At 44.7% G+C, this 8,790-nt stretch overlaps 1 protein-coding gene across 2 annotated transcripts in view; it reads left to right on the top strand.

Moving 5' to 3' along the window:
- Positions 1 to 865: 865 nt before the first annotated feature.
- agpat4 (1-acylglycerol-3-phosphate O-acyltransferase 4 (lysophosphatidic acid acyltransferase, delta)) overlaps positions 866 to 8,790 on the top strand; it is a 108,778-nt gene continuing 100,853 nt past the window's right edge. For both annotated transcript variants that reach the window (XM_078405207.1, XM_078405209.1), the window contains exon 1: positions 866 to 1,095. The gene's annotated coding sequence lies outside the window, so the exon portion shown is untranslated. The remainder of the gene's footprint in view (positions 1,096 to 8,790) is intronic.

Genomic DNA, 8,790 nt, shown 5'->3' with positions numbered 1-8,790 from the left:
TTCCCAACAGCCATCAGTCTCTTGAATACATGGGGCAGGTACTATAACAGAATAGTTGGGGCATGTTCTATAACAGCATGTAAAAGACAGTTGGATAGGTACATGGATTGGAAAGGTTTAGAAGGATATGGGCCAAAGTGAGCATCTTGGTCGGCATGGACATGCTGAGCCAAAGGGCCTGTTTCCATGTTGTATGACTCTGACTTACAAATATGCCAACATTTTACAAATTTGCCAAAAAGAAAATGGCACAGAAGAAAGCTTTAGTTAATGTGCTTCTCAAATGTATTTCGAAGTGCAGCATGCAACATTTTCAAATTTCCCTAACGAGAATGTTAATGAGGAATTTCTCAGAATGCCATATTTATTCAAGATTCGTTCTTGCTATTTGATACATTCGAGCCACAGGCCAGAAATAGACATAAAGGTCAAATTCGGTGAAATAATGACTTGATGCAGCCCAAGTGTGGTCCCTCGGGTTATAAGGGCGCAACCCAGTGATTTGAGCATGTCTCCTCCCTCGGCGTCGGGTTCATTAAGAGCAAAACGACATACCAGTGCCCACCCACCCCAAGTGAGCTCGTTTGGACATCCAAGCCCCTCACAAGACGAGGTGGGCGTACGATTTTGGCCTGGAGTGTTCTGATGGTCTGACACAGCGGCGCGCTGGCTGCTCTGCATTGTTTCAAACATCTTGTACTGCTTTGTCATCGAAGCAGATAGTGTGTAGATCCCGAGCACTAAATCGCAGGCGCTGGACCAACGGGATATTTCAGGGAGAGGCAGGGACTGCGGTTTCAGCTGGTGTGGAACTGCAACCACAGATTGCCTTGTCTTTGGTGTAATAACAACGTCGGCGGGAGAGGGGACTGGATGAGCATCCATGGACTGGATGAGCACGCTAATATCTCGGAGCTCTGAAAAGGAAGTGACATGCAATGGGGAGAGGCGTCAGCTGAGAATACATTCACTTGCCAGCCCAGCCCCGGGGTGGAGTCCCACCCTTACAACACCCAGTTTCGTGCTTAGTGAAATTGGAACCGACTTCTCTCCTCACTCTTGGATTACACGTGTAGAAGGTCGTTTGTTAAAAAGGTATGTGATGGGGGGTCACGCTTGATGTATGTACGTGGCACACTTTCTGATGCATGCATGTTATTAGAAAGTTCGTTAGATGTCAAAACACACAGCCAGAGTCTAGTGTTTTTGGAGGTAAAAGAGGATGGCCTGATTAAATTCTTGCTTCCCATTTGCGTGGAGTTAAAACAGCAAGTTAATTAAACTGCAAGCTAGAAAGAGGCACGTGGCGGGGGCAGCTCAGTATTCACAGAATAACCCCGGAGGTTGTTGCGAACGGAAAGAGTGATAAGTCCAGCTTTTGCTGGCTGCTTTTTAAAAAATCATCATTTGCACTCGTTTTCTGTTGCCCTGGATACAGCCAAGTATTGTCAAAACGTTTTGGGAGATGTCACATTTATTCCATTGTAGTAACAGTAACCGACTCGTGAAAAGCACAGAACATTTTTGGTCCGTTTTTTTTAACATTTAAGTGAGTTGCTTGTTGCCACGGCAACACTATTTACAACTGCTTTGCCAAATGTGCTGCTTCCACTTCCAGGGCTTTTTTTTTTACAAAACCAAAGTAATTGTCTCTTTTTTATTATTCTGCTCTTTCTAGCACCTCCCCAATGTTCGTACGACCGCTAAAGAGTACAAATGTATTTGCTATGAAAGTAAAACAATCCAAAGTTTCATGGAGCGAGAAAGGACACTAACAACTGCCTGGCATCCTTTGGTTGGTGGGCCTCCTTCAGGGTCTGCAAGTATAGGTGATTTCCATGATGCACAATAAGTATTGAATATAATTTTATTAACCACAGGAATGGAAGGTGGGATGTCCTCCCAAATAAAAGACAAAAAATATTATCCCATTATAACTAAAATATGGTTGAGTATTTTGATGATACACTGGCCCAAATATTATTGGAAAAAGCACAGGTATTAATGTGATGAGGAAATACACCATGGACTCTGACTTGCTGATTGATTTGCTGATTGATTTGCAGCACTTCACTGTTTGTTTTGTATTCACATCTACTCGCCTTTACCTTCCCTGCAATTTCCAACCACGTGCTGGGTTGTGCACATTAAAATTTCCACTTAGACGTGCTGAAAAATGTCAAGGTCTGCATGTAGCAGTGAGAGTATGTTTTAACAGAATTTTAATTTTTCAATACAATGCCAATTAATCTGTCCAGCCCAGAAAATTGTTTGATTTCAACCTCTAGTAGATTATTGTAGAGATGTCAAATATTGTATTGTTACTTTTTTGATACTTTTAGAATTTGTCTCTTGTTGTCTTGATTCAATCCATCTCTCAGTCTTCCCTTTATTCACAAAATGCTGGAGTAACTCAGCAGGTCAGGCAGCATCTCGGGAGAGAAGGAATGGGTGACGTTTCGGGTCGAGACCCTTCTTCACCCATTCCTTCTCTCCCGAGATGCTGCCTGACCTGCTGAGTTACTCCAGCATTTTGTGAATAAATCGATTTGTACCAGCATCTGCAGTTATTTTCTTATACTCTCAGTCTTCCCTTTTCTGCACCTCGTCCAATATTAGTTCGCCCTCTGCTCCTGGGGATCTTTCAAAATCCTTAACTCTCATTGGTTATAGAGAAGCACTATTCCAGAATAAAATGCACAAATTGCATCTCAGGGAGTGATTTCTAGCAAGCTATGGCAATTTTAACATCGCACTTGGAGACTATTTTGTGGGAGTTAAATTTGAAGTTCATTCATTTGCCATCTTTAGCTGGTTGCTACCCAGTTGGAATGACCCAAAGTTGGTATTATTGGCATGAATTTGTGAAATAATCTTCTTACCGATGCTACGTGTAAAATTCTATATCTTGTTGACACCACTATCACCAAAGCCAGATATATGCTGTAATCAGATTTGGAGGGTTCAGATCTCAACCGATTCCTGTCCTCTGAGCATGATTGATTGAAAGATACAGCATGGAAATGGGCCCTTCGGCCCACCGAGTCCACACTGTCCATCCATCACCGGTTCACACTACTTCTATGTTATCCTACTTTCTCATCCACTTCCTACACACTCTGGCAATTTTGCAGAGGACATTTATCCTATAAACTTGCATGTCTTTGGGATGTGGGAGGAAACCAGACTCCTAGAGGAAACCAATGAGGTCACAAGGAGAACATGCAAACTCCACACAGACAGAACCTGAGGTGAGGATTGAACCTGGGCCTCCGACGCTGTCATGCAGCAGCTCCACCAGCTGTGCCATCCATAGATGTTTGGGTTAAGTTTGGATGAGCGGAGGCCCATAATTGGATACAAGGTTAGGTACGAAGCATAACTATAATCAGGAATTTAAAAAGAAAAAAGGGGGCGCTCTCCTCGTGTTAATTTGTTGCCAGATATTTGTCCAATTTGAAAATGGCCAAAAATTGTAGTGCCACACTTGAAGATAAAAGTTGTTTCCAGTTTGTTTTTCGCCATGAATAAACCATGAGGGCAGTGCCTCTGAATGAACATAATTAGCAATATACCAATGTTCACCTCCACCACCTCTTGCAATACATTCCTACATCTATTCATTTCAAGTAGATAATGTGTTGCAGTGTTCTTGCTGTTGTATGTTGCGCCCTGCTTTGGGTAGAAAAGCTCTTTGTGAAAGAATAATCCTTCATATAGAACCCAGTGAGTAAAATCCAAACTGACTACGATCTCCTCTAGGTTTTGCTACTGACTTTCAAGAACTAAACTGTTCTGATTTATTAACATTACCTGTGGTGTGATTCTACTTTATTTCTAATAAATTCCTTGTTTTGTTTTCCACTTCTTGCTTTCCTCACTGATAACCAACACAATTCTTTGTGAGAAAAGGAGGCTGGTAACCTGCTCTCAGTCGCAAGTGTGTGACATTCATCTCTCCTGTAGAAGCCTCTCAACCTGCTTTTTTTGAAAAACAGCTGTTGGACAGTTATAATATTAACACAACGGCAAATTTTAAATTGCTAAAGTAAAAACAATTTGCGTTTCTATCGTGTCTTTTTGTATATGTCCCAATGTATTGCACAGAAGCGTAATTAGCAGAGAAAAAATTAACAGAAATAAAGAACAGAAACACAGAACAATATGGCACAAGAACAGGGCCTTCGGCCCTCAATGTCTGTGCTGAACAAGTTGCCAAGATAAACTAATCATCTGCCCATTCATCTTCAAATCATTCATCATCTTTCACCTGCATTAACCTATCACTTGCCAGGCTTTGTCCCGCCCCTATCTCCCTTCCAGTTATCACTGCCCTACTACAATTGGTCTTAAAAAAGGCTTCCAATCCGAAACTTCACCTATTTATGTCGTTCAGAGATGCAGCCTGACCTGCTGAGTTATTCCAGTATTTTGTTCTACAGAAACTAATATAATCTACATGCACGTGATTCATATTCAACCACCTGTATATCCATGTGCCTGTCTAGAAGCCTCTTAAACACCACTATCCTATCTGCATCCACCACCACTGCCAATGTGTTCCACGCACTCACCACTTTCTGTGTGGGGGAAAAACAATCATCCTGTACATCTCCAAAAAAAAATCCTGCACATCTGCAAATGTCAAAGACTATAGAACATAGCTTTAAGGCCCCTCTTGTCTCAAAGCTATAATAATAATAATAATAATGCATTACATTTATATAGCGCTTTTCAAACACTCAAAGATGCTTTACAGGGATTACTAGAACATAGAGAAGAAAATAAATAGATAAATAAGTAAACGAACAGAAAAAGGAGACAGAAGGTGAGGTGACGGTCAGTGGTTGAAGGCAGTGCTGAACAGGTGAGACTTCAGTGTTGTTTTGAATGTGGTGAGTGAGGAGGAGTCTCTGACGGTTTGCGGTAGTGAGTTCCAGAGGGTGGGAGCAGCGATGGAGAAAGCCCTGTCCCCCCAGGATCTGAGTTTGGTCCGGATGGGGGGGGACAGGAGGTTGGCAGCAGCAGAGCGGAGGGTGGAGGTGGGAGTGTATCTGTGGAGGAGGTCAGTCAGGTAGGATGGGGCCAGGTTATGGAGGGCTTTGTAGGTCATGAGGAGGATTTTGTACTGGATTCTCTGGAGGATGGGGAGCCAGTGGAGCTTGTAAAGGACAGGGGTGATATGGTCACGGATTGGGGAGTGGGTGAGTAGACGGGCAGCGGAGTTTTGAATGTATTGAAGTTTACTGATGATTTTTGAGGGTGAGCCATAGAGGAGGCTGTTGCAGTAGTCCAGACGGGAGGTGATGAAGGCGTGGATGAGGGTTTCTGCAGCTGTGGAGGAGAGGGATGGACGGAGATGGGCGATGTTTTTGAGGTGGAAGAAGGCTGTCTTGGTGATGTGTTTGATGTGTTTGTCGAAGGAGAGGGTTTGATCAAAGATGATTCCAAGATTCCGGATGTGAGGGGAGGTGGATACTGGGAGACCATCAATATTGAGGATGAAGTTTTGGGTGGATTTGGTGAGCGTTTTTGGACCAATGATGATGATTTCAGATTTGTTGCAGTTGAGTTTGAGGAAATTTGATTGAAGCCAAGATTTTATTTCAGTGATGCAGTTTGTCAGTGTAGAGTGTGTGGTGGTGGAGATTGACTTGGTGGAGATGAGGAGCTGGATATCATCGGCGAAGCAGTGGAAGTTGAGACCATGACGGCGGATTAATTGACCAAGGGGGAACAGGTAGAGGATGAAGAGGAGGGGGCCAAGGACTGAGCCTTGGGGGACACCTTGGGGGAGGGGAGCGGTGGGGGATTTACAGTTGTTAATGGAGATGAACTGGTGCCTGTCGGAGAGGTAAGATTTGATCCAGGATAGGGCTGTGCCGGTGATGTTAAAGGAGGTTTCAAGTCGGGTGAGGAGAATGGAGTGATTTATGGTGTCAAAAGCGGCGCTGAGGTCAAGTAGGATGAGGATGTTAAGGTTGCCAGCGTCAGAGGAGAGGAAAAGGTCGTTGGTGATTTTGCGCAGTTTCAGTACTGTGGTTGGAGCGGAATCCGGATTGGAAAGTTTCGTACAGGTTATTGGTAGAGAGGTGGTATTTGAGTTGAGAAGCTACAGCGCGTTCCAAAACTTTGGACAGAAAGGGTAGATTGGAGATTGGTCTGAAGTTGTTTGGGGTGTCAGGGTTGAGTCCAGGTTTTTTCAGAATGGGGGTGACAGCAGCGATTTTGAGGGATGGCGGGACGATGCCAGTGGACAGGGAGGAATTTATTGTTGCAGTGATAAGTGGAGAGAGAGCAGGAAGGCAGGCCTTGACAAAGCTGGAGGGGATGGGGTCCAGAGAGCAGGTGGCAGTTTTTATTCCTGTGAAGAGGTCAGAGAGGTTGGTGGTGGAGACTGGGGAGAACTGAGGCAGGGGTTGACAGGATAAGGGGGAGCAGGTGGTTTGAGGGGGAACATGTGCGTTGGTGGTTAAGGTGCTGTAGATGCTGTCTATTTTGCTTTGGAAGAATGAAAGACTATGTTCTATAGTCTTTGACATTTCCACTTTAGGAAAAAGGTTTCTGACTGTATACCTCATCTATGCCTTACATAATTTTAAGTGCAAGAAAGACATAGTTCTAAGGCCATTTATTGTCACGTGTACCTAGGTAAAATTGCATACAATTGTTTTGCATACAATTCAGTAAAATTGCATACAATTCAGTGCACACACAAATAATTATAAACTAGACCAAGTGGACTCGGGCCCAAACCTCTCCTGCATTGGTGCAGCACTCTCTCCTCCCCCCCCCACTCACTCCCCCCCCCCTCACTCCCCCCCCCAATCCCTCCTCCCCACTCCCCTTCCCCCCTCCCCTTTCCCCCTCCCCCCCCTTCCTCCCCCCCTTTCCTCCCCCCCCTTTCTCCCCCCACTTCCCCCCCAACAACCCCTGCCCCTCAACTCCCCCCACCTCCCTGAGCCGGCCGGGGAGAGGAGGGGGAGACGGAGGAGGCAAGGGCAGGCCCAGTGCAAGGCCCAGGCCTCGGCCTCCGCGAACAGCCGGCCTCACCGCCACTGCTGCCGCCTTTCCCCTTGGCCCACCTCAGGCCCAGGCTCTGGCTGCTTCCCCCGGCAACAGGCCTGGCTCTCCCGCCACTTTAGAGCCGGCAAACCTGCCCCCAAGAGACAGGTGGCCGAGCCCTGCTCCTACCCAAGATTAACGGGCCACAACTGCGCAGGTGCGGACGCGTTTGTTCTGCGCATGTGCAGATGCGGCGGTCATCTTACGTATGTACCAGATCAACGGGGCCCCAACTGCGCATGCGCGATTTAAAAAACTTTATAATGTGAATAACTTTTAAAATATATAACACCCACTTCAATGAAACTTCTTCTATAGGACCACTGGACGACGGTGAATATGGTGGGCCTAAAATTGTTCCGCTATCGTGTATTGTTTTTATCTGTAGTTCAGGAACAAACGAGCGAACGAGTTTTAGTATATAGATAAGTACAAAAATGCAACAACTGTAGCGTAATAATAGTAGGCTTCACTGGGGCAGTAGGCAGGTGACTAAATACATGGCTGAAGAGTTGGGTTTAAGTCGTGTTGAAGGGAACAAGATTTGCTATGGGATTTCTAGAGCTTGGTCCCTGAATAGCTTAAGTTATGGGTGTCATTCTGTGGAATGTTTGTGGTCAAATTTGTAGTTAGGATCTTGTAGGGATGTGAGATTGGAGGTGATGTGTGCAACAAGAGACATAACCGAGGAGGGAGATTGGAATCCAAATTGAATTATTCTTCCATCTGCCTTCAGTTCAGAATAAAAAACGGAAAGGCAGAGTGAGATAATTTCCTAGGTTGTCAGTTCACTTGCTGTGCTTAAATAGTCATAATGAGTGAGATAACTTCCTGTGTGAGTTGGCAGTTCGATGCCATGTCCAAATTGTCATACTCTGCACTTTGAGGCAGGAAGACGTTATTGCCTAAACATTGGTTTGGAGCCAAGAAACATGGAGAGCAGTAGAGGCTGTTCGGCCCTGCTGCAACATTCAACATGAGTTGGCTGATCATTCATTTAGTATCCTGGTCTTGCCTTGTCTCCAAATTCCTTTAGCATTAAGAATACACCTTCCGACGTGTGCATCAAGTTCAGTCCGTCAGACTGAATCTGGTGACAACTGATTTGAGGCAGGACACTGGATGCCATGTAGTCAGGACACTGGATGCCATGATAGATTTGGCTGATCCTTGCATTACATTTCTCATTCACCCACAATGTTTCTTGTAAGTAACAACTAACTTCCCCTTTCACTACCTCCCCACTTATCTTGAAAAACCACCCAAGAACCATGATTTAAAGTGATGCACAGAAGGGCATAGCAGTTACAATATAACTTTTTTCTCAGAATTCCAGAGTTGAACTCTTCTGATTTCAGCTATCACCCATTAACAAAACTGAGGTACAGAGGAACAAAGGTAGCTACAGTATACAAAGCACCATTTTCCCTCCGAACCCTGGAGCCAGTGACTCTTAAATTAAGGTGTCATGATTAATATTATCCCCTCTCTTCATGGGCCCATTGATGATCTTCCTTGCATTAATAATTATTCTGTTTGCTGATATAAAGGTGGTAACAGCAGTGATGCAGATCCAGTGTTGCCGTTGTCGAGAGGGAGAAGAAAGCAAAGAAGGAAGATAATTTCTGCCATTGTCGGAATCAATGATGCCAGAAATTGATGTTCCATTTGGAGCTATCCACAACGTTCACATTTGTAACAAATTAAGTAGTGCTTATAAACTCA

This window comes from Rhinoraja longicauda, chromosome 9 (genome assembly GCF_053455715.1).
Source record: "Rhinoraja longicauda isolate Sanriku21f chromosome 9, sRhiLon1.1, whole genome shotgun sequence".
Lineage (NCBI taxonomy): Eukaryota > Metazoa > Chordata > Chondrichthyes > Rajiformes > Arhynchobatidae > Rhinoraja > Rhinoraja longicauda.
Note: the sequence above shows the minus strand (reverse complement) of the source record. Positions and strands in the feature narration are given on the sequence as shown.